The sequence below is a fragment of the Loxodonta africana genome, chromosome 9 (genome assembly GCF_030014295.1).
Source record: "Loxodonta africana isolate mLoxAfr1 chromosome 9, mLoxAfr1.hap2, whole genome shotgun sequence".
In the NCBI taxonomy this organism is placed as follows: domain Eukaryota; kingdom Metazoa; phylum Chordata; class Mammalia; order Proboscidea; family Elephantidae; genus Loxodonta; species Loxodonta africana.
The window spans coordinates 9229490-9254167 of NC_087350.1; the positions used below are offsets into that span (position 1 = coordinate 9229490).

The 24678-nt window shown below is 43.6% G+C and overlaps 1 protein-coding gene and 1 long non-coding RNA gene across 2 annotated transcripts in view; both read right to left on the bottom strand.

The window, feature by feature from the left end:
* Nucleotides 1-24678, bottom strand: part of ROR2 (receptor tyrosine kinase like orphan receptor 2) — a 349860-nt gene that overhangs the window by 216333 nt on the left and 108849 nt on the right. The window lies entirely within an intron of this gene.
* LOC135232363 (uncharacterized) lies at nucleotides 18464-21151 on the bottom strand. The gene is made up of 3 exons (XR_010322904.1): nucleotides 20740-21151; nucleotides 20323-20416; nucleotides 18464-19255 (listed from the first exon to the last, which is right to left on the bottom strand). It is a non-coding gene; the product is annotated as an uncharacterized LOC135232363 (long non-coding RNA).

Consider the following 24678-nt stretch of genomic DNA (forward strand, 5'->3'; position numbering starts at 1 on the left):
CCAGAAAACTCCTGCCCTTCCCGGACACCTGGCCGACTTTGGCTTGCCTGGGGACATAATCCCAGCCTCTGATGTCCTCGGTCTCGGTTTTCTGGGGGCCTTTTGCAGCCACTGTTGACAGAGCTGTCTGAGAGGAGGGGCTCATTCTGAAGCGCCTGGCAGGGCCCAGCACCAAGTCAGCACTTGTTCCCTGGATAAAAACCAAAGGCCAGCCCTGCTAGAGGTCACCTCCCTGGAAAGGAGTGAGAGACATTCTGTACTCTCATCCTGGGTACAAACTGAGCCAAGGATGAGAAGGGGGAGACCCCAGTATGGGAGGCAGCATGAAGAAAGGGTCCAGATCCCCAGATAGGCTGAAGTGGGCCTTAAGAACCCCACCCATCCAGTTCTCTCCACCACCAATCTGCTGGTTTGTCACACTGTGGTGGCTGGCATGTTACCACTGTTATAACAAATTCATATTAAGCCTGTAACAGGAACTGGCGGAAGTTTACTGAAGATAGGATTTGCAAATCAGGGTAACATTTCAACTAGAGTGTCAGAAATGTCCTGAAGATGAGAAGAACTTCCGAAATTCTTATTCCAAATCTTATTGGCATTGTAATGGAAAAAAGGGTGGGAACAGAACGGATTGTGGTCAGGAAAGATTGTCACCCAGCACTGCCTTGAAGAACAATTAAAATAATTACTGATTTATCCTAAACATAGCTCCCAGTCTGACCTTTGGAGTCTGTTTCTATGAAAATGACTGAATTCTTCAAAAGAGCACAATGCCCAAAGCAAAATATAGCCTTACTAGTTTATCTAGACCATTGTTTGACTCAGAAGTGACTTTTAGGAATCAGTTTGTTCAAGGCTCAGGTTCAAAAGGGCACCTAAGGGCAGCAGCCTATACGGGTTACCCTAACTTCCATGGAAGTCAGAAATCTGAATTTCGAAGAGAATTAAAAAGGTTTTGCCATTATGAGGCTGGAAGCCATGTCACCAGTATTTCAAATACCAGCAGGGTCACCCATGGTGGTTCAGGTTTCAGTGAAGCTTCCAGACTAAGAGAGAGTAAGAAGAAAGTCCTGATGATAAAAATCAGCCAGTGAAAACCTCATGGATCACAACAGAATATTGTCTGACTCACTTGCTTTGGTCATGTCATCAGAAAAGACCAATCACCAGAGGAGGACACCAAGGCTGGTGAAGGAGAGGGCCAGCGAGGGCAAGGGAGACCCTCAGTGAGGTAGATTGGTACAACAGCCACAATGATGGACTCGAACATTCAGGAGGTTGTGAGGATGACGCAGGACTGGTCAATGTTCCATTTTGTTGTACATAGGTCACCGTGAGTCACAGTTGGCTCGACAGTAGCTAGCTAACTATCTGGTTCTTTCCTTTACTCATCCAACTGCTGGCACCGATAAGACACTATAGTCAGTCAGTTCAAACGTTAAATTCCAAATCCACAGAAGTTGAGTGGAAAGTGTTGAAGAGGAAAATTAATAAGACATCTTATTTTGATTTTAAGATTTTTCTTATCCAGGAAACCAAATATTAAGCTTAAAAAGCCTGGCCCAAACTGCAGAAGCCTGCCAGCAATTGCTTTACAGCAATGTAAATTTGTCTTATCCTGCTATAAAAGGATAGTTAAGCCATTACCTCCTAATTTAAAGCTCAAAAAGCCTCATGACTGCAGTGGGTGAAGGCCAGGATAACAGTTGATCTCATTGAAGGGGGTGTAGGCGGGGGTCAATCAATCACGTAAGATTAGCCAATGCTTGATCTTATATAGAAGTCCTGGTGTAGTGGTTAAGATCTATGGTTGCTGACCAAAAGGTCAGCGGTTCGAATCCACCAGTGGCTCCTTAGAAATCCTATGGGGCAGTTGTACTCTGTCCTATAGTGTCGCTATGACTGAGTCAGAATCAACTCCATGACACTGGGTTTCATCTCTTTATAAATTTCATTGTAACCAGCAAATGGGGAACCATTTGCTTTTTTCTGGAACCAGAACGATTTCCCTATATGCAGCAGTGGGTTGGTTATACAGAATAACTCCTTGGAAGGAACATTACGTCTCTGATTTTCAATTATTTTTAAAGGAAGAAATTCGGAAGTCCTTGTTACCTGTGGGGGGAAAGAGCACAACAGCACCCCCACAGTGCTATGGGCAGTCAGCAGGCCAAGCCCACTCACCAGACAGAAACTGTGGGGGAAGACTTTCTCTTCTCCCAGGAAGCTGCAACGCTCAGATCCCCATGGCTGGAAAGGCAAGAGAAACCCACCCTCACCCACCACAAAAGCCACTCGTGGCGACTGCTACATTTCCTTCTCTGAGGAAAGGGAGTCCCAAAAAGCATATTCATGTTGATCCTGTTTAATTAGACGGGCAAAATACAGTTGTTGATGTTTTAATCTCAATTAAAAAAACAAAACCTGAACGCGCACTTGAACCAGCAGGCCGCCTCACCGGGGTGGGGGTGGGAGGCTGGGGGGGTGGTGGGAGCAGTCTTCACTGCTGTCTACACATCCTGCCAACCCAGCCGGCCTTTCAACAGCCACTCTCTGGCACTAAGGACCTTCCACAAACGTTCTTTCTGAAATGCTTTTTCATCTCTGGAGTGGGGGAGCACCAAGGGGGAGAGAAGAACGCAATAACTTTGAGCTCCAGGCTTTTCAGCAAGCTGCCCAGAGCCAACAGCATAAATCAGAGGATGTTTTAGTATTTTGGGGCAGAGGAAATGGTTCTCTAGCTAAGTTCCCTGCCGTTTCTTAAAGTGATTATTTTGATTTAAACCGCTGCCTGGAGGCTAGGCTTTTAGCTACTAGCTTCAGGTCGTTTGTCCTGGGAGACTGGAGCACAAAGAAAGCCTGTTTGCCTGTGGCCCAGGACAGCACGCACGCAGTCGCATTTGTTCCTGAGTCAGCTTTGAGGACTCACTGTTTTCAAAGACAAGCACTTGTTCCTGGCCCGGCAGAGAGAAGGGTAAAGGCCCAAGGACACTGCCAGCCCTACAGACATCACTGACTTCTCTGCCAAGCGCTGTCAAACAAACTGGTTTTACTTGAGACCTTTCGGCTCTCTGCAAAATACTAGATTCTCTCCATGTTTGGGGAAAATGTCGTTGCCACACAACCTACAGGGTTTGAGAAAGTTGAAAAGAAAAACAGAACCCAGGCGAATTCACTGGTTTAAAAAAGGCTGAGTTTGGTAATTATTTTCCATAACGTCAGATGAATACAGAAAAGGAAGACTGAAACTGTGGTCCCTGCATATGGACGAGGCTGGAGGGGGAGAGACGGGTGTGGGGGAGAGGCGGGTGTAGGGGAGAGGCGGGTGTGGGGGAGAGGCGGGTGTGGGGGAGAAACGGGTGTGTGTGTGTGTGTGTGTGTGTGTGTGTGTGTGTGATTTCTGCACTGTCCTCATATGTATCCTAATTTACGGCTAGACAAAGAAAAATACAGTCATGACAATAGCTCAAAATTATGAATCCAATCAAAAGCAGGAGTTACCATGGCCAGCTGGAACAGAAACAGTACACAAAACAGATGTCTTACTTTCTGCCTACCCCCACCCTCAAGGTCCTCAAATGCGGGGTAAGGGAAAGAGTGCTTTCTCAGAAAGGGCCTTCAGTCCTGGGACACAGAGCCCTGTGGGAGCTCCTGGACACTCACACCCTGCTCACCTGCACCGCCAGGGTCTGGCCTGGGCAGCCCAGGGTCAGAGCCCTGTGGGAGCTCCTGGACACTCACACCCTGCTCACCTGTACCACCAGGGTCTGGCCTGGGCAGCCCAGGGTCGGAGCCCTGCCCTGGGAGAGCCAGGCCCTGATTCACCGGTGAAGTTCCTTTGGGGGCTGCTGTGACCAAGCAGGGCCACGAGGCTAGGCCTGCCCCAAACTTTGAGAATCCCAGGCCAGCCCTGCCCAAGTTTTGAATGCAGACGATGTTCAGGGGGACATCAGTCCTAGAAATCCAGCTTTGTCCTCACCACTGTTTAATTCTTGCTCAAGACTACCTGGACTGAGAAGGGGCAACTCTAGAGGTTCCTGGTGGGTGCACACCGAATGCTAAGCTAGGACTCCTACCTAAAGTGCAGAGTTACATTCTCTTACACCCCACCATGCTGCTTATTCCAGAGCATTTTCTTAGTCAACTATATTGAAGAGTAACTTTTTGCGATGGTTAAACTTACGTGTCAGCTGGCTGGGCTATGGTGCCCAGTTGTTTGGTCAAACACTAGTCCAGATGCTGTTATGAAGTAGTTACACATGATTAAATCAGTTAGCCTTAAATAGAGCAGATTATTCTCCATAATCCAATCAGCTGAAGGCTTTTAGAGCAAAAAGAGAGCTTCTCAATGTGTATTCTGCCCCTAGGCTGTGAACAGACATGTGCCAGAATGCCCTCACTCTTCCCTCTGCCCATCACCTGATGGCATCTCCGGGGACAGGAGACTGCAGGACTCTTCAGCCTGTTGCCTGACCCACAGATTCTGGACTTGCCAACCCCCACAACTGCATGAGCCAATTCCTTAAAATAAATATCTCTCATATACATATAAATAAAATCTTAACTGGTTCTGTTTCACCAGAGAACCCTAGGATACTTACATACAAAAAAAAATGAACTCATCTTAGGTGTACATTTAAAATTTTTTTTTTTTTTTACTGTGGTGAAATATACATAACAAAGCAATTGCCATTTCAAACATTTTTATGTGTAAAACTCAATGACCTTACTTTACATTCCCCGTGTTGGGCAACGATCACCACTACCTGTTTTCCAGTTTTCTTCCATCACTATGTGTACATTTCAATGAGTTTTGACAAAGGTATATATCCATGTAGCCACCCTCCAAGTCAAGATACAAAATATTAATCTCACCCCCAAAATGGCAGTTGGTGGACACGATCAAGGTGAAGAGGAATGGTCACAGATGAGTGATGATGACACAGATGGGGGGATCCCAGAAGGCCGCCACATCTGACAATGTCTCTGGCTGGGCCGTCACACTGCCTGCCATCCTACAAGGGAGTGGAGACTTGGCCCACTACTGTCCTCTACCTGGATCCCCTTGATCAAGTTACTTAATCACTCTATACCTCAGTTTCCTCATATTAAAACTAGGAGTGCTGTAGAGTGTATTTCACACTTTCCCTCAGCAGTGGGAAGGAAATCTCAATTAAAACCTCACTCTTCAAAATGTGGAATGTTACAAGCAAGATGGTGGCTGGGTCACACACGCCATAACGTCCCCCTGCACCAAAGACCCTAAAAACAAAGTGAAAAAGAAGCACGTTAACAATCCAGGAAACTTGAATATCAAAAAAGAAGGTCTAAGAACTGAATCAAACACCGACTGGAAGGAAAAAGTGAGTGGAAGAAGCAAAAGAGGAATAAATAGTAACGGAGGAGCTCAGCCAGCCACCCCAGGCCAACACGGCCATCTTAGGGCCACGCCAGCAGCAGCAACCCCAGGTGAAGAAAACAGCAAGGCAACTTCACGACTTTTCCAAAAGGGACAGAGAAACTCTACAGACACACACGGGAAGAAGGAGAGGCAGGGAGGGAGCCAGGATCCAGAACCGGAGATACTCTGAAATAGCGGCCCCTGACCTCAGGGGCAAGAGGTCCACACGAAGAGGCAGAACCAAAGAATGTCAGCAGGAGGTCTCCCCCCAACTGGTTCCCAGGTGGCCCCCCTCCTTGGACTCCAGTGGGGACAGGTCCCTCTGGCCAGCTACAGCAGACATGAGGTGCCCCAGCACTGGCATATCCTAGCCTGAGGAACATGATCCACCTTGCCCCATCCTCCAGATCCGAGGCTGCAGAGGGTCCCATACGCCGACTGCCTCGCCTGACTAGGGGACCACAACACAGGCCTATCCTGTTCCCCCGACCCCACCCGACCCCATCTACTACCACCCCTTACCCACCAGACGAACAAGACTAGGTGTGCTCCCTTGCACACATACTCCTGCCACCTACAACCCCCCCCTTACAGGCCTGGTGGGGAGCAGTAAGACAGTGAGAGCCCGCCCACCACTTCCTCCTCCCTTCTTCCCGGCACATGACGGGGGAGGTGATGTGACTGCATATGCACCCCTCTGCCACTCCATCCTCCCTCCCACCACCCGGTATGAGGTGGAGGTGGTGCCACTGCTCACCCATCCACCAAGCACGACTGCCTCCGTTAACCCACCCAAAGAGGGCAGAGGAGCAGAGGTAGATCAACTGCACAGACACTGGCCACCATCCCCCCTCAACCACCCACACCTCTATCCACAGCTGACAAGAGGTGACAATTACACCCCTACTCATCCACCACAACCACCACACCGGGTACTCTACCTGCAAGGAAAACACCACCCTCTGCTTCTGTACCACCGAACCAAAGGAAGATGGAAGCCAAAGCCTGACCAACCAACCCTCAGCTGCTCTGCAAGACCAATAAACAGAGACCCGAGCTCCCACACCTACCCACTGCCCCACTCTTCTGAGACGGGTAGAGAGTGCTCCAGCATGGCCAGTCCAGCCACCAGAGCACCATGTTGCCCACACATGCCACGAATCATCAAAAACAAATCAGAAATACAGGACCCAGCAAACAATTATACAATTAAAAAAATAAATACAATAATCCCTTAATGTCCCAGGGAAAACAGACAATAACAAACCACCTGAAGATGCAGGACAAGATGGCCCTAGTAAAGGACCAAAATAAAGAACCAGAAATCCTCCCTAAGGAAGGAGAGGTAACGGAACTCCTGATACCAGCACTGGCATATCCTAGCCAGAGGGCTATGTTCCCCGGATCCCCCTCACCCCATCCTCCCGATCAGAGGCAGCAGAGGGTCCCACACCAGGACTGCGTCGCCTGACTGGGCGACTGCAACACAAGCCTATACTCTTCCCCCTACACCACCTGACCTAATCCACTACCACTCCTTACCCACCCAATGATAAGGAATTCCAAAGGCTGAAATATAGGGTCCTCAAAAGAATCAAGGAAAATACAGACAAAATATGAAAAACAGACAAAACCAAGGAAAGCACAGAAAAAAAAACACTAAGAATTCAAGAAAACAATACAAGAAGAAAATGACAAAATAGACAATGGGAAACCATTTAAATACAGCAACTAGAAATCCAGAAGCTGAACAGTAAAATGTCAGAAATAGACAACTTAATGGAAAGTCATATGAGTAGAAATGAAACAACAGAGACAGGATTAATGGAATACAAGCCAAATACCCTGACACTAATTTGTCTGAAGAACAATTAAAAAAAGAGTGAAGGAAGCCTAAGGGTTATGTGAACACCATCAAGAGATCGGAACCCCAGAAAGGGAGGAGTCAACAAATAGCACAGAGAGAACTGCTGAAGATGTGCTGACAGAAAACTTTCCTAATATCATGAAAGGAGGAGATGAAAATACCCCAAACAAGAAATGAGATGGTGTGACACTATGGTAGAACCAAATGAAATTTAAAAAATAATAAAAATTATACTCCAACATATTTGACAACCTAGAGGAAATGGACACCGTCTACCTAAACTAACACAAAGTGAGGTAGAAATCTAAACAGACCCATAAGAAAAGAAACTGAAGGGGTCATTAAAAAAAAAAATCCCAATGAAAAAAAAGAAAGAAAAACCTGACCCAGACAGCTTCACTGGGGAAATCTACCAATCGTTCAGTGAAGAGCTGAAACCAGTTCTACTGAAGCTGTTCCAGAACACAGACAAGGAAGGACTAGCCCTGAATTTATTCTATGAAGTCAGCATAACCTGGATACCAAGCCAGGCAAAGACACCGATACAAAAGAACACTACAGACCAATAACCTCATGGATATAGACGCAAAAATTCTCAACAAAATCCTAGCCCATAGAATTCAACAGATTATGAAAAAAGAATAATACATCACAACCAAGTAGGATTCAGACCAGGCATGCGAGGAGGGTTCAACATTTGAAAACCAATCAATGTAACTGACCTCATAAATAAAACAAATGAAAAGAATCACATGATCATATCAATCAATGCAGAAAAGGCATTTGATAAAGTCAAAAACCCATTCCTGATAAAAACTCAGCAAAATAGGAATAAAAGGGAAATTACTCAAAAAAAAAACCAAAAAAAACCATTGCCATTGAGTCATTTCCAACTCATAGTGACCCTACTGGACAGAGCAGAACTGCCCCATGGAGTCTCCAAGTAGCACCTGGTGGATTTGAACTGCCAACCTTTTGGTTAGCAGCTGTAGCACTTAACCACTAGTAACCAGGGTTACTCAGAATACTAAGGGAATTTATATAAAACCAACAGCCAACACTATTCTCAACGGAGTGAGTCTGAAAGCATTCCCTTTGAGAATGGGAACCAGACAAGAATGTCCTTCATCACCACTCTTATTCAAAATTGTGTTGGAAGTCCTAGCAAGAACAATCAGGAAAGAAAAGGAAATAAAGTGCATCCAAATCAGTAAGGAAGAAGTAAAACTATCCCTGTTTGCAGATGATGTGATACTATACATAGAAAAATCCCAGACTCCACCAGAAAGCTACTGGAACTAATAGAAGGATTCAGCAAAGTGGCAGGATAGAAGATCAACATATGAAAATCAGTTGGATTCCTCTACATAAAAAAAGACAATTTAGAAAACAAAATCAGGTAAACAATACCATTTACAGTAGCCCTCAAAGAGATAAAATACGTAAGAATAAATCAACACAGGGACATACAAGATTTATACAAAGGAAACTATATAACACTACTGCAAGAAACCAAGGGCAACCTACACAAGTGGAAAAAACACCACACTCTTAGATAGGAAGACTTAACATTGTGAAAATGTCAATACTACCCAAAGCGATATACAGATATAATGCAATCCTGATCCAAATTCTAACAGCATTCTTCAACAAGATGGAAAAACTAATCACTAACTTTATATGAAGGGAAAGGGGCACAAATAAATAAAGCTTTATTAAAGGAGAAGAGCAAAATAGGAGGCCTCACACCACCTGATCTCAGAAACCACTATACAGCCATGGTAGTCAAAACAGCCGGGTACTGGTACAAAAACAGACACACAGACCAATGAAACAGAGTTGAGAACCCAGACATAAAGCCATCCACCTATAGACAGCTGATCTTTGACAAACTGCCAAAGTCTATTAAATGGGGAAAAGACAGTCTTTTTAATAAATGGTGCTGGCAAAACTGAGTATCTATCTACAGAAAAATAAAACACGACCATTATCTCACTCCATACGTAAAAACTAACTCAAAATGGATCAAAAACATAAATATAACAACTAAAACTATAAAGATCATGGAGGGAAAAAAATAGGGACAATGCTAAACCAAAAAACAAAAAACCAAACCCAGTGCCGTCGAGTTGATTCCGACTCATATCGACCCCTTAGGACAGAGTAGAACTGCCCCATAGAGTTTCCAAGGGGCACCTGGCAGATTTGAACTGCTGACCCTTTGGTTAGCAGCTGTAGCACTTAACCACTACGCCACCAGGGTTTCCAGGACAATGCTAGGAGCCCTAATATATGATATAAATATAATACCAAGCATAACTAAAAATGCACACATAGAAGAAGAAGATGAACTTGATAAATGGGACCTCCTAAAAATTAAACACTATGCACAGCAAAAGACTTTTCCAAAAGAGTAAAAAGAAAACCTACAGGTTGGGAAAAAATTTTTTGGCTACGACATATCTGACAAAGGTCTAACCTCTAAAATTTATAGAGAACTTCAACACATCAACAACAAAAACAGGAAAACATACAAAGAAATGTTCACAATCATTAGTCATTACCAAAAACCCACTGCCTTCGAGTCGATTCCAACTCCTAGTTACCCTATAGAACAGAGTAGAACTGCCCCATAGGGTTTCCAAGAAGCGGTTGATGGATTTGAACTGCCGACCTTTGAGTTAACAGCCATAGCTCTTAACCACACTGCATAAACATTACTGGCACTAATCAAAAAAACAGAAAATAACAAATGTTGGCAAGGTTCTGGATAGACTGGAACGAGGTTGTGGGAATGTAAAATGGTACAACTGCTATGGAAAACAGTATGGCGCTTCCTCAAAAAGCTAGAAATAGAAATACCATATGACCCATCAATCCCACTCCTAGGTACATATCTTAAAGAAATAAGAGCCATGACTTGAATAGACATACGCACACCCATGTTCACTGCAGCATTAGTCACAATAGCAAAAAGGTGGAAACAACCCAAGTGCCCACCAACAGGATTACACAACAAGCTTACACACAAAAAATTCTTCAGTGGTTACCAGGGATGAGATGGGGAGAGATGCTAATTTGCCAAATAGATAGCATCAATCTGTTAACACCAGTAAAGGCAAAGGCAATAAACAATATGGGAGAAGTCAGCAAAACATGACCAAGGTAAGAGCGGACACTGAGAGGAACATGAAAATAATGTGCAACTAGGGTAACTACTACAGGATAGACAATTCTGCAACTTCAACAAGAGCACTAACAAACAATAACTGACGAATGAATAAACAGATATGCCGAGAGGTGCAGGAGGGTGTAAGGGAGCACACTCACTGGCAGATACAGGTTTGGTAGCAGATATTTCTAATTACATGACTGTAGGTGCTCCTCATATATTAATACAGACAATAGACCACACAAGTGGCACAGTCAGGGAAGCCTCTTAGACACAATCAAACACCTAGCGGGATGAAGTTTCCAGGCTTGAAGGCAAAGAACCGTAGACTCAGGGGACATCTATGTCAACTGGCACAACACAGTTCTTAAAAACGTTCTACCATCCTACTTTGGTGAATTGCATCCGGGGTCTTAAAAGCTTGCGAGCTGCCATCTAAAATACAACTATTGGTCTCTTTCAGTCTGGAGCAAAGGAGAGTGAAAATAACCAAAGACTCAAAGGCGAAATTAGTCCAAAGGACTAGCGGACCACATGAACCACAACCAACATGACCCCAAGACCAAAAGAACAAAGTGGTGCCCAGCTACCACTACCGACTGCCCTAACTGGGATCACAACAGAGGATCCCAGACAGAGCAAAAGAAAATGTAAAACAAAAATTTAAATTCACAAAAAAGAACCAGACTTACTGGTCTCACAGAGACTGGAGGAACACCTGAAACTATGGTCCTATGACACCCTCTGACCTGGAACTGAAGCCAAACAATAGACAAGTCCATAAAATCAGCAATGAAATCTGAGAGGAACATGCTCCTTGTTGTTGTTACCTGCCATCAATCAGAGAGACTCTGTACAACAGAACGAAACACTGTCCAGTCCTGGGCCATCCTCACAATCATTGTTATGCTTGAGCCCACTGTTGCAGCCACTGTGTCAATCCATCTCGTTGAAGGTTTTCCTCTTTTTTGCTGACCCTCTACTAAGTATGGTGTCATTCTCCAGTGGCTGGTCTCTCCTGATACATATACAAAGTATATGAGACGAAGTCTTGCCATCCTTGCTTCTAATGAGCTTTCTGGCTGTATTTCTTCCAAGACAGATTTATTCATTCTTCTGGCAGTCCATGGTATATTCTATATTCTTCAGAAAGACCAAAATTCAAAGGCATCAATTCTTCTTCGATCTTCCTTATTCATTGTCAAGTTTTCACACGCATATGAACTGACTAAGAATAAGAACACCATGGCTTGGGTCAGGCGCACCTTAGTCCTTAAAATGACATCTTTGCCTTTTAACACTTTAAAGAGGTCTTTTGCAACAGATTTGCCCAATATAATGTGTTGTTTGATTTCTTGACTGTTGCTTCCATGTGCATTGATTGTGAATCCAAGTAAAATGAAATCCTTTACAACTTCAATATTTTCCATTTATCATGATATTGCTTATTAGTCCTGTTGTGAAGACTTTTGTCTTCTTTATATTGAGATGTAATCCATACTAAAGGCTGCAGTTTTTGATCTTCATCAGTAAGTGCTTCAAGTCTTCTTCACTTTCAGCAAGCAACATTGTGTCACCTGCATATCGCAGGTTGTTAATGAGTCTTTCTTCAATCCTGGTGCCGCATTCTTCTTCCTGTAGCTCAGCTTCTTGGATTATTTGCTCACAATACAGACTGAATAAGTATGGTGAAAGGATACAACCCTGATGCACACATTTCCTGACTTTAAAACACACAGTATGCCCTTGTTCTATTCTAACAACTGCCTCTTGTTCTAAATGCAGGTACCTCACAGCACAATAGTGTTCTGGAATTTCCATTTTTCGCAATGTGTTATGATCTACTCAGCCAAATGCCTTTGCATAGTCAATAAAATACAAGTAAATATCTTTCTGGTATTCTCTGCTTTCAGCCAAGATCCACCTGACATCAACAATGATATCCTTCCTTCCACGTCCTCTTCTGAATCCTGCTTGAATTTCTGGCAGTTCCCTGTCTATATACTACTGCAACAAATTTTAAACGATCTTTAGCAAAATTTTACTTGTGTGTGATATTACTAACGATATTGTTCGATAATTTCTGCATTCTGTTGGATCTCCTTTCTTTGGAATGGCTATATGAATCTCTTCCAGTCAGGTGGCCAGGAAACTGTCTTTCAAATTTCTTGCCATAGATGAGTGAACAATTCCAGCACTGCATCCATCTGTTGAAGCATCTCAATTGGTATTGTCAATTCCTGGAGCCTTGTTTCGCACCAATGCCTTCAGTGCGGCTTGGACCTTTCCTTCCGTACCATTGATTCTTGATCATATGCTACTTCCTGAAATGGCTGAACACAAACCAATTCTTTTTGGTACAGTGACTCTGTGTATTTTCTTTTGAACGTTTCCTGCATTGTTTAGTATTTTCCTTTTAGAATCCTTCAATATTGCAATTTGAAGTTTGAATTTTTTTTTCAGCTCTTTCAGCTTGTTCTTCCCTTTTGGTTTTCTATCTCCAGGCCTTTGCACATTTCATTATAACACCTGACTTTGTTTTCTCAAGCCATCCTTTGAAATCTTCAGCTCAGCTCTTTTACTTCATCATTTCTTCCTTTTGTTTTAGCTACTCGACTTCAAGAGCAACTTTCAGAATCTCTTCTGACATCAATTTTTGTCTTTTTTTCTCTTTCCTGTCTTTTTTTTTTTTAATAATTTTTATTGTGCTTTAAGTGAAAGTTTACAAATCAAGTCAGTCTCTCACACAAAAACCCATATACACCTTGCTACACACTCCCAATTACTCTCCCCCTAATGGGACAGCCTACTCTGTCCCTCCACTCTCTCTTTTCCTGTCCATTTCACCAGCTTCTAACCACCTCCACCCTCTCATCTCCCCTCCAGGTAGGAGATGCCAACATAGTCTCAAGTGTCGACCTGATCCAAGAAGCTCACTCCTCACCAGCATCCCTCTCCAACCCATTGTCCAGTCCAATCCATGCCTGAAGAGTTGGCTTTAGGAATGGTTCCTGTCCTGGGGCAACAGAAGGTCTGGGGGCCCTGACCACCGGGGTCCTTCCAGTTTCAGTCAGACCATTAAGTCTGGTCTTTTGAGAATTTGGGGTCTGCATCTCACTGCTCTCCTGCTCCCTCGGGGGTTCTCTGTTGTGTTCCCTGTCAGGGCAGTCATCAGTTGTAGCTGGGCACCATCTAGTTCTTCTGGTCTCAGGATGATGTAGTCTCTGGTTCATTTTTCCTGTCTTTTTAATGACTTCTTCCTTTCTTCTTCTATGATGTCCTTGATATCATTTCACAACTTGTCTGGTCTTCAGTGATTACTGTTTAATGTGTCAAATCTATTTTTAAGATGGTCTCTAAATTCAGGTAGAATATACCTAAGGTCATACTTTGTCTCTCGTTGACTTGTTCTAATTTTCTTCAGCTTCAGTTTGAATTTGCGTATGAGCAATTGATGGTCTGTTCCGAACTCGGCTCCTGGCCTTGTTCTGACTGATAATATTGAGCTTTTCCATTGTCCCTCTCCACAGATGTAGTCAATCTGATTCCTGTGTTTCCCATCTGGCGAGGTCCATGTATACAGTCGCCATTTATGTATTTGCAATGAGGAAGTTGTTGGTCTTACAAAATTCTATCATGCAATCTCCGGTGTCATTTCTATGGCCAAGGCCATATTTTCCAAATACCAATCCTTCTTCACTTCCAACTTTCACATTCCAATCACCAGTAATTATCAATGCATCTTGACTCCACGTTTGATCAATTTCACACTGCAGAAGTTGGTAAAAATCTTCACTTTCTTCATCTTTGGCCTCCATGGTTGGTGAGCAAATCTGACCAAGAGTCTTATTAACTGGTCTTTCTTATAGGTGGAATGACACTATCCTATCACTGTCAGCGTTGTACTTTAGGATAGATCTTAAAATGTTCTTCTTGATGATGAATGTGATGCCATTCCTCTTTAATTTTTCATTTCCAGCAGAGTAAACTATATAATTACCTGATTCAAAATGGCCAGTATCAGTCCATTTCAGCTCACTAATGCCTAGGATATCAATGTTTATGTGTTCCATTTCATTTTTGATGATTTCTAATTTTCCTAGATTCGTACTTGGTACGCTTCATGTTCTGATTATTAATGGATGTTTGCAGGGTTTTCTTCTCATTTCGAGTTGCACCACATCAGCAAATGAAGGTCCCAAAAGCTTGACTCCATCTACATCATTAAGGTTGACTCTACTTTAAGAAAGTAGCTTTTCCCCACTCATCTTTTGAGTGCCTTTCAATCTTCCGGCACTATTCCACTACTATTCATAAGGTTTTCACTAGCCAATTTTTTCAGAAGTAGATTCTCAGGTCCTTCTTCCTAGTCTGTCTTAGTCTGGAAGCTCTGCTGAAACCTGTCCACCAAGAGTGACCCTGCTGGTATTTGAATACTGGTGGCAAAGCTTTTAGTATCACAGCAATATGCAAGCCCCCACAGACAAACTGACAGGCCTGTGCTGGACATGCTCCTTAAAACAATCAATTATATGAGATCAAGAGGGCAATATTTAACTAATGATACACAAATACCAGAAGAGTAACTAGATATATGGGAGTTCCTAAAAATTAAACACTTATGCTCATCAAAAGACTTCATATAAAGAGTAAAAATAGATACTACAGATTGGGAAAAAATTTTTTGGCTATGACATAAGAGACAAGGGTCTAATCTCTAAAATCTATAAAATACTTCAACACCTCAACAACAAAAAGACAATCCAACTAAAAAATGAGCAAAAGATACGAACAGACACTTCACCGAAGAAGACATTTAGGTGGCTAACAGACACATAAGGAAATGCTCCAAATCATTAGCCATTAAAAAGAAATGCAAATCAAAACTACAATGAGATACCATCTCACCTGACAATACTTGTTGTTAGGTGCCGTTGAGTCAGTTATAACTCATAGCGACCCTATGCACAACAGAATGAAACACTGCCCAGTCCTGTGCCATCCTCACAATCGTTGCTATGCTTGAACCCATTGTTGCAGCCACTGTGTCCGTCCATCTTGTTGAGGGTCTTCCTCTTTTTCACTAACCCTTTACCAAGCATGATGTCCTTCTCCAGGGACCGATCCCTCCTGATAACACGTCCAAAATATGTAAGATGCAGTCTCATCATCCTTGCTTCTAAGGAGCATTCTGCTTCTTCCAGGACATATTTGTTCACTCGTTTGGCGGTCCATGGTATATTGACAATACTGGCACTAATCAAAAAAACAGGAAATAAATGTTGGAGAGGTTGTGGGAAGATTGGAGTTCTTATGTACTGCTGGTGGGAATATAAAATGGACAATCACTATGGGAAACGATATGGCACTTCTTAAATATAGAAATAGAAATACTATATGATCCAGCAATCCCACTACTAGGACTATATCCTAAAGAAATAAGAGCCATCATATGAATAGACATATGCATGAGAAAAAAATCCATGTTTAATGCAGCATTATTCGCAATAGAAAAAAGATGGAAACAACTCAAGTGCTCATTAACCGATGCATGGATAAACAAATTATAGTACGTACAGACAATGGAATACTTCCCAATGATAAACAAAAATGATGAATCCTTGAAACATCTCAAAACACGGAAGAATCTGGAGGGCATTATGCTGAGTGAAATAAGTCAATCACAAAAGGACAAATATTGCATGAGATCACTATCGTAAAAACTCAAGGAAAGGTTTACCCATAGGAAAAAACATTCTTTGATGGTTATGAGGGTGGGGAGAGGTGTGGAGGGAAATGACTAACTAGGTAGTAGACAAGTACCAGCTTTGGTGAAGGGAAAGACAACACACAATATAGGGGAAGTCAGCATAACTTGACCAAGGCAAAGTCACAGAAGCTTCACAGACATATCCAAACACTTTGAGGGACGGAGCTGCTGGGGCTGAGGGCTCGGGACCATAGTCTCAGGGGACATCTAGGTCATTTGCTATAACATAGTTTATAAAGAAAATGTTCTACATCCCACTTTGGTGAGTAGTGTCTGGGGTCTTAAAAGTTTTCGAGTGGCTATCTAAGATACATCTATTGGTTCCATTCCATCTAGAGCTATGAAGAATGAAGAAAACCAAAGATGCAAGGAAAATATTATTCCAAAGGACTAAAGAACCACAGCCTCTATCAGCCTGAGCCCAAAAGAACTAGACTGTGACTGGCTACCACCACCAACCACTGTGACAGAGATCACAAAAGAGTCCCTAACAGAGCAGGAAAAAAATGTAGAATAAAATCTAAATTCACAAAAAAAGACCAGACTTACTAATCTGTCAAAGTCTGGAGGGGCTCCAGAGACTGTGCCCCCGGACACTACACTAACTCAGAACTGAAACCACTCCCAAAGCCCACTTTTCAGAAAACAATTAGACAGGCCTACAAAACAAATAATAACATATGTGAGGAAAATACTCTTAGTTCAACCAAATATATAAGACCAAATGGGGAACACCTGCCTAAAAGCAAAACAAAAAAGCAGGAAGAAACAGGAACTGGACGAACGGACACAAGGAACCCCGGGGTGGAAAGTGGGAGTGTGCTGTCACATTGTGGGGACTGCAACCAATGTCATGAAACAATATGTGTATATATTTTTGAATGAGAAGCTAACTTGAACTGTAAACTTTCACCTAAAGCAAGATAAAATTTTTAAAAAGTAATTATGGGGGGAAATAAACACCATCTATATGAGACCAAAAGGTCAATAATTAAAGCAAAGATGAGAAGACAAGGTGGGGGCCGGGGGTGGGCAGGGAAACTAGAGTAATAGAAACAGAACCACCACTAATGTCACTGAACAGCTTGTGTAGAAACTGTCAAACAGGCATCTAATGTGCTATGTAAACTTTCACCAAAAACACAATAAAATATTATTTAAAAAATATAAAAAAGAGGGCAATATTTGCCCAAAAGCAAAGATGAGAAAGCAGGAAAAGGTAGACAATGAGGACAAAAGGAAAAGGAGAACCCAGGGCAGAAGTGGGAATGAAGTCAAGGCCGTGGAACACTTCATGTCCAAACTATGGAATGGGAATCTAGTTTGTTCTATAAACTTTCACCTAAGGCACAATCAAAAAAACAGGGAAACCCTGGGTGGTGCAAATCATTAACTCACTTGGCTGCTAACAAAAAGGTTAGAGGTTCTAGTCCACTCAGAGGCAGCTGGGATAAAAGACCTGGAGGTCTTCCGGAGAATCAGCCACTGAACATCCATGGAGCGCAGTTCTACTGTGACACACACGGTGTCAGCATGGGATGGAGTCGATGCAATGGCAACTGGTTATTCAAAATATAACAGAACTGCTCTATTGCAGTGGGTGAGGGGATTTAAGTCTTGTCAACCCCTCAGTCCCCCCAGGTACCCTCTGCTGTGGCCCCTGGACCTCATTAGAACTCCAGCGCTCTGGAGAATATAGCTGGAAATCCACTGGGCTAGAAAATATCCTTGTGTTTATAATCACTCCCTTGCCTTCTAAGGAGGATGGGTCCCATACCCCTGGGAAATTCATGATCCAAGCATCTAGTGTATTATGCTTTCAGAATTATTTGTCAAAGCACATAGAGACATGTGTAGGAAAAAATGCCCCGAGCAGGCAGTGAGCAGTGTGGAATTGCCACGGAGCACAGCTAAGGTGGAGAGGTGTGCTGATTTCCCAGGAAACTAAGGACAGGAATCATCACTCGTTGTCAGTTTGTCTTACTGCAGTGGCTTGCATGTTGCTGTGATGCTGGAAGCTATGCCACTAGTATTTTAAGTCCTAGCAGGGACACCAATGGTAAACAGGCTTCAGCAACACTTCCAGACCAAGACAGACTCAGAAGAAAGGCCTGGTAATCGACTTCTGAAAATCAGCCAATGAAAACCTCATTGGTCACAACAGAATACCGTCTGACTCACTTGCTTTGGACATGTCATCAGGAGGCATTAAACACTGGAGGATGACATTATGTTTGGTGAAAGAGGGCCAGAGAGGGTAAAGGAGACACCCTCGGAGAGATGGGCTGGTGCAACAGCCTCAGTGATGGACTCTCAACATGCTGATGATTGTGAGGATGACGCAGGACCGGGCAAGACTGCATTCTGTCGTACATGAGGTCGCCGTGAGTCGGACTCGTCTTGATGGCAGCTATCTATCAATCTCTATCTATCAATCATCCATCTATCTAATCTAACTATCATCCATCTATCTACCATCTATCTAATCTATCATCCATTTACTTAGCTATCATTTATCTTTCTATCGACCTGTTATCTATCTGTCATCTATTATCTATCATCTATCTATGAATCTATCAATCTATCTGTCATCTATCATCTATCTATCTACACATCATCTATCTACCTATAATCTATCATCTATCTATCTGACTTAGCTGCTATAACAGAAATACCACAAGTGGATGGCTTTAACAAAGAGAAATTTATTTTCTTACAATCTAGTAGGCTAGAAGTCCAAATCTAGGGCATCAGCTCCAGAGGAAGGCTTTCTCTCTTTGTCGGCTCTGGAGCAAGGTCCTCATCATCCATCTTCCCTTGGTCTGGGAGCATCTTAGCACAGGAACCTCAGGTCCAAAGAACACACTCTGCTCCCGGCGCTGCTTTCTTGGTGATATGAGGTCCCCAACTCTCTACTTGTTTCCCTTTCCTTTTATCTCTTGAGAGATAAAAGGTAGTGCAGGGCACATCCCAGGGAAACTCCCTTTACATTGGATCAAGGATGTGACCTGTGTAAGGGTGGTGTTACAATCCCACTGTAATCCTCTGTAAGATAAAATTACAATCACAAAATGGAGGACAACCACACAATACTGGGAATCATGGCTTAAGTTGATACACACATTTTTTGGGGGGACATAATTCAATCCATGACACTATCATCTATCATCTACCTATCTGTTGTCTATGTATCATATATCTACCTATTGTCTATCTATCTAATCTATCATCTATCTACCTACCTATTATCCATCTATCATCTACCTACCTACCTACCTATTATCTATCATCTATCTATCTACCTACCTATCATCCACCTGTCATCTCCCTATCTATCATCTATCTCCCTATCTACTATCTATCATCTATCTCCCTATCTATCTATCAGCACTGCAAGCTGAGGGAGCAACCTGTGCAGAGGCATAGGGTGTGTGTGAGGTAGGGGGTAGTGGGGTATGGGGAGGATGGCAAGCGAGTCCAGCACGGGAGACAGGAGTTACACAAAGGAGTCTGGACTTCCTAAGAGTGTAGTGTGGCTATTGTGGCCATTCACATCAGTTCCTGAGCCAAGGACAGAACTCTGTTGCCATCCAGAGAAATGAGAAGAGTCATTCAAGGTGCCAGCTCTGCAAACCACAGAGTGTAAAACCAAGGACAAGCTGGGAGCAGAAAGAAGCACTGAGCAGTTGGTCACACACACACAGGCTCTAGGCCAAGGGCTCCTCTGGACTCAGGATACTTGACCTCTGACAGAGGCTTCTCCTCCTTCTCTGGGCACACCGCATTAGCCCAGATGGCACCATGGCCCCTAACCTGTGCTGATTACTGCAGGCCATCTGACTCTCTGAGTCCCAGACCCATTGTTACTGAAATCGTCTCTCGCTCTTACATATGTTATGTCTAAAAATGAAAGGCGACATTCTTAAGCCAAACAGAACCACAAACACTTAGCCAGAAAGAGCTCCCCAAACCTAATCCCCCCCAGTGCAGGCAGGCTCCAGGGACACCAGAGGAGACAATGCCACGGACGATCTTCACCATAACAATTCCAACTTTAAAAACCAGTCTGGAGGGAGAGGGAGAGGAGGATTCATTGCTTACAGGATACTGACCTTCTGTTAAGTGTGATGGAAGAAATCTGAAAGCAGTGGTGATGGCTGACCAACAGGATAAACATAATGCCACTGAACCGTACATGTAAGAATGCTGAAATGGCCAACGTTTTGTTACACATATGTTTACCACAATTTTTTCTTAAGTTTTTAAAAAATGCAAAGTGCCTCCACAAATGTTATATTTGAAAAAAATAAGAAAAAAAAAGTCTGACCAGACAAGACTCCTCCCTCCCCCCCGCCCAAAAAAAAACAAACCCATTGCTGACGAGTTGATTCTGACTCACAGCAACCCTATAGGACACAGAAGGACTTCCAAGAAGCGCCTGGTGGATGTGAACTGCTGACCTTTTGGTTAGCAGCCGTAGCACTTAACCATTATGCCACCAGCGTTTCCAAGACCCAAATGCCCACTACCTTGCATTTCTCCCCCAGAGCTGCTTTCCTCTGTGTAGTGTGTGCGGAGGGTGGGGGTGCAGGTCAGAGGGCCGAGAACACCCTACTGGCACACGGGGTCCCTGGTCTTCCCCTCCCAAGAGGATGCTGTTCAGCAGGAAGACATCTTTCACATCTTCGCAGCCACCAAAAATCACATTCCCCAGCACTCAAGTTCCGCTCGGCTGGGTGCAAGTCTGTCTTTGATCTTGAAAGAGACACTCAGGCAGACTCCCTCTCCAGGATGGGAAGGAGGCAGGGCCAGCTTCAGCAGAACTCCCAGGCTCGCTTCCCCGCCCAGTGGTGCTGACACGGCCACTGATGCAAAACAGATGAGCCCTTTAAAGAAAAGGTTATTTATATTACGGCATCTTTCAGAGCAAGCAGAAACTTGAAGAGGCTTATCACCTGGGGCACAAAGCTAACGACACTCGAGTCTTCTCCCACCGAAGGGGCGGATGTGTTTTATGAAAAATAAATGGAGGGAAATGTGTTGGGCCCCCTGATCTCTGTTTCTGATAACAGAGGCATGCCGGTTCCAATCAATCAAAAAAAAGGAAAAAAGATGTCTTTCAATGAGCCAGAAAAAGGAGTCTTGCCCTGAGAGTCCTTCCCCATGCCCCTCCCAGGTCAGGATGAACAGCGAAGTGTTTAAGTAATTAAACAAGCCCAGGGGGTTGTATCTAAACTCGGCTGGCTTTTCAGAAAGGGGTGGGCATCTGTCTGTTCACCCACCCCGAGACAGAGAATCAAGCTGTGGACTTGGATAAATGCGGCCTCTACTCAGTGCCCTCAATGATATTAACCAATCTGGCTGAAGCTCTATCTTTTATAACAGCTGGACATAAGGCTTTAGTCCATAATACATGCAGGAAAAATGTTGAGCTGGAGTTGGGGACTTTTCATGAGAGTCCCCAGTTAATACGTGAAGGAAAGAAACACATCAAAGAGTACATTTGTGTATACTTTTAAAGCAATTAAGAGTCTAATAAATTCAAAAATTGAAAGCAACCAAGACGTCCTCAGTAGGTGAGTGGATAAGCAAACTGTGGTACATCCATACAATGGGGTATCATTCAGTGATGAAAAGAAATGAATTATCAAGCTACAAAAAGACACGGATGAACCTTAACTGTACATTGCTAAGTGAAAGAAGCCAGTCTGAGAATGCTACCAGCTCTATGATATTATACCCATTGCCATCGAATCAATTCTGACTCACAGCGACCAAAGGGTTTTCAGTGACTGATTTTTCAGAAGTAGATCTCTCAACCTTTCTTCTGAGGTAACTATGGGTGGATTCGAACCCCCAACTTTTCAGTTAGCAGCTGAGCACATTAACCATTTGCACCACGCAGAGACTCCAGACAAAGCTACAGAGACAGTGAAAAGATCAGTGGGTGGCAGGAGTCCAGAGGGAGGAAAAAAGGATAAAGAAGTGGCAGAGAAGGGATTTTTAGGGCAGTGACACTATCCCGTAGGATGCTACGATGGCGGACACACAACATTAGGCATCTGTCAAAACCCACAAGACTGTACAACACCGAGCGGGAACCCTAACGTAAACTATGGACTTCAGCTAGTAACAACGGATCAGTATCGGTTCACCAACTGTAACAAATGTACCACAGGAGTGCAAGGTGTTAAAAACACGACAAACTGTGTGGGTGGGCGAAGGAAAAAATGGGAATCTCTATGCTTTCTGCACAATTTTTCTGTAAACCTAAAACTGGTCTGAAAAATAAATTCTATTTTAAAGAACACTTTAAGAAATATTCCTCTCCAGGAAAATCAGGATTCTTCACGGTAGACTTACAAGTCTCCACTGGAGAGAACTCACAGTTGCTGGAAATGTTATCCACAGCCACCACTTAACCTCACGCCTCTCACAAGTCCACTCTTCGACGCAAGCAACAGCCTGGAGCCGGCCCAAGTTCAAACTTGTGTCATTCTGCAGGTGATGGCATAATGGCTGCTTACTACATCTTAAGATCATCTTTGCCAACTTTACTACGGAACAAAACCCTTCACTGCTTCTGTAGCTTTGTGACTTCAGCAGCGTCACCAGAAATGCGTACAAAACTCCCCCTCTCATCCTGAATCACAGCCACGCAGGCTGTCTAGACCTTGCTTGATTCCAAAACTGAGAATCCCAGGGTGGGAAAAGAGAACAAGAGAACAGATGATAGCGACCAGGAGGGAGAAATAAATAAAACAGATAAGTAAAAAATAAATAAAACAGAACAAGAACCAGGAGAAAGGGGGGAAAAAAAAAAAAAACGCAACATGAGAAACATCTCAACTGAAGTACCAGATGGGCCTGGTGGCAAGAAAACACTGTCTCTGAAAATCACTGTGTGTGTTCCAGACTCCTCTTGTCCACTTTCCAAACATGCTTGAGGACTACTAACACTTCCAAGGAAGCCAGCTAAAAGAGCTGTTTGTCCTCATCGCCAAGCCTTATACCACACCCAGGTTATACGCATCAACTGTGTAGTTCTAGAATCCACACTTCCAGGGGATCACCTCACTTGCCTCTCGGTTTGATCCTTTGTTTCAAATCGGTTGCCCTTACTTTTTAAATTCTCTGTTTAACCATTCAAGTAACAAATGAATACGTTCACCTGAGTCACACAACACAGATAAAGCTGAAGTCCCCCTTGACATGTCCTCAATCCCAGCACCTCCCCAGACATAACCAGTTACTGCTCTATCATTTGTACTTCAAAATGTTTCTCAAAATTTTACATACTGAAGTATTCATAGAAATACGCTGTTTTGAGTGTGAGTCTTTTTTCCCCAATAGCATCACAGTGCACATGCTATTTGCAAATGACTGTTTTTCAATGAGCCATGACTTGGAGATTGTTCGAAGTCACAGACACTTTAATTTTTTTTCATAGCTATATAATAGTCCGTGGAGCCCTGGTGGCACCGTGGTTAAGAGCTCGGCTGCTAACCAAAAGGTCGGTAGTTCAAATCTACCAGCCACTCCTTAGAAACCCTACAGGGCAGTTCTATTCCATTCTGTAGGGTCACTGTGAGTCAAAATTGACTCGACAGCAATGGGTTTTTTTAAATAGTCCCTGGTATAGATATTCTCTCTCTCTCTCTCTCTCTCTCTCTGTGCACGTGTGTGTTTAACCATTTCTAAAATGAAAAACATTTTTTTTTTCTCTGACAAATAGGACTGACTGCCACAAATATTTCCAAACATGCTTCTTTGTCCACCAAACTCAGTGTATCTGTAGGGTAAATCTGTAGGCAATTACTGGGTTCAAGGGTGCATATGCCATTGATTTTAAGATATTGCTAACTCCCTTCCAAAAGGAGTGTACAGTTTCTGAAAAGGCTCATTTCTTTACAACCTCCCCAGCCCTTAACAAACTTCTTAAGCCTTGCCAATATGATGTCTGAAAAGTATAACATTTCATTTTGAGTTTCCAAATACCAGTGTGGGAGACAGAAGAATGCCCCTCCCCACCCCACCCCACCCCTCCCCAGATGTGTCCGTCCTAATGCCTTAGACCTCTGAATATGGTGGCTTACATGGCAACTGTGACAAAACTAAGGATCTTAAGATGGGGAAATGAGCATGGATTACCCAGGTGGGCTCAACATCATCACAGGGTGCTTATGAGAGGGAGGCAAGAGATCAGACCGGGGACAGGTGGAAGGCTGCTGGCTCTGGGGACGGAGGAGGGAGCCAGGAATACAGGCAGCCCCTAGAAGTGGGAAAAGGCAGAGACAGGTTCTCCCCTAGAACCCCCGGAAGAATCACACCTCCACTGATGCCTCCGGATTTCTGGCCTCCGGAACTGTAAAAAGTACACGTGTGTTGTCTTCAGTGTCTGTGGCAACCCGTTACGGCAGCAACAGGAATCGACTCAACGGCAGCGGGTTAAGTGGGTTTATTTATGT